Genomic DNA, 2,423 nt, shown 5'->3' on the forward strand with positions numbered 1-2,423 from the left:
CATGTTTTGAGTTCCAGCTGTGGGACTCCTTTACGGGTGTCTCAAACATCTGGCATCAGATCCTTCCCTGTCCATCCTTTTTCCAGCACTAGATCTTCTTTCTGCTTGTCCAGCATGAAATCGTGTCATCTAGGCTTGGGGACCCTATCTCTTCTTCTCTTCTACCACAGCAAAATAGCCCCCTCCCCCTTCTCTCTCTCTCTCTCTCTCTCTCTCTCTCTCTCTCTCTCTCTCTCTCTCTCTTTCTCCACTTCTCTGCCTTCCAGATCTAGGGAAATGCCACAGGAATTCCCAGTTTTCCAGTGTGAAAGTTCATGAGCCCCTTGTTCAGATCTTACTAGTAATTTCAAGGATATGATGAACTCAGAGCCAGATCTGTTCTAAAGGCTCCACACATTCATAAAGTCAGCCCTGGCCACAGGCTTCCATCTTGTATTTTACCAAGTTGTCTCCTGTGTTGGATTGTCTGTCCCCTCTAGGCTCATATGGAAATAAGATTATCATTTACTTGTTTGTTTATCTCTCTGCAACACAATGCCTTGTGCAATAAGCTGGAGCTCCTTGTTAAAGAAACTGCGTTGCATGAAAGGTAATGGTTTGCAAATGCAAAGAATGACCACAAGATGGCACTGTTCCCCTCACATATGTAAAGTGGGGCTGTTTAAAAAAAAAAGCTATTGGAATCCTTCAAGATAATCTTTTTCATGACCTTGGGGCTCTTTGGAGGTTTGTATGTTCAGTTCTGCATAGCTCCGAGAAATGTACAAAGTCCCTAAAGTCCACTTGTGGGTCCAGTTACTTCACCATACTCAGCAAATTAGTTGTAAAAATCAGCTGTCTTTGGGGCTGAGAAGATGGCTCTGAGATTAAGAGGTCTGGCTGTTCTTCTGAAGGTCCTGAGTTCAATTCCCAACAACCACACGGTGGCTCATAACCATCTATAATGAGGTTTGTTGCCTTCTTCTGGCTTACTGGCACACGTGCAGGCAGAATACTATATAAATAAATAAATAGCTGTCTTCAATAGATAGTGACCCACACATTTAGTCCCAGGACTTCGAAGGCAGAGGACAGGATTCTGTGTGAGTTTGAGACTAGCTTGTTGGTCTACATAATAAATTCCAGCAAAGTCATAACTATGTAGAGATAGAGAGACCCTGTCTCAAAAACAAAACAAACAAACAAACAAACAAAAACTTTCCAGGCCATACCACAGACCAATTGGATGAGATCTCTGTGTAGAGGGGCCATTTGTACTTTTGTACTTTTGTCAAACAATCCTGTATGAATCTAACAACAATAACAACAACAACAGGAAAAAAATTAGGAATCACAACCCTAGTACACATTCTTTCCCCCTTTTGCAGATGAGTAAACTGAGGCTCCAGGAGAGGAGAGGTTGATGACGACACAGCCTGTCCATGATTTGAGTCCTGCACCCTTGACACAAATTCTTGAACTCTGAGGTTCTCCTAGCTGTCACACAACACTAGGCTACAGGCAGAATGTTTGTGTTGCAGGTAGGACAGAGTGAGGGGACACAGAACAAAAGTGAAGATAAGATGGAGTTTGTTCAGCCGGGCATGGTGGCACACGCCTTTAATCCCAGGACTTGGGAGGCAGAGGCAGGTGGATCGCTGTGAGTTCGAGGCCAGCCTGGTCTACAAAGAGAGTCCAGGACAGCCAAAGCTACACAGAGAAACTTTGTCTCGAAAATACAATTTGAAAAAAAAGAAAAGGGGGGGGGGGGGAGATTGAGTCTGTTCCCTGAATCCCAGTTTACCATCCCTCATAAAGCCGGAAGTCCTGCCACTGAGAAAAGCCGTGGTTTAGGAACTGACCCTAAGCTGTTCCTTTGGCTTTTGTTTCTGTTAAATGAGGTTTTCTACAAAGAGAAATTAGTTTTTAAAACAATAGCGCGGTGCGATTTTCAGACAGTTTCCTCCCTGGGGAGGATGTGGATGGCTGACAGCATAGACCATGAAGATGTCAAAAGAGAAAGAACGGGAAGTGAAACTGTTCTCTAAACACACTCTCCCTCCCTCCCTCCTTCCCCCCTCCCTTCAGTCCCCCACCCCCAGCGCACCCTAGTCAGGTTTGGCTCTGTTCCAGACCGCAATAGACAAAGTTAGGGTAGCGGTGGTACAATAATACTTCTAGCAAATGAAGTGGCAAACACCTGCTGCTTGCTGTGGTGGCTGGAGGATGCGGGTGCCCGCGAAGTTCTGGGGAAGGCTGAGCCTTGTGACCAAATTCCTCTTAGATTAACCCTCGCTAAAGAGTGTTTTAGCAGGGGCTTCGAGATGTAGCTCAGTTGGTAGAATAACGGCCTAGCCTGCACAAAGCCTCTGCTGAGTTCATTCCCCGGCTGAGTTCAAAGCCAGCCTAGTCTACAAAGCAAGTCTAAGACAACCAGGGCTACA

This window comes from Acomys russatus, chromosome 4, assembly GCF_903995435.1.
Source record: "Acomys russatus chromosome 4, mAcoRus1.1, whole genome shotgun sequence".
Lineage (NCBI taxonomy): Eukaryota > Metazoa > Chordata > Mammalia > Rodentia > Muridae > Acomys > Acomys russatus.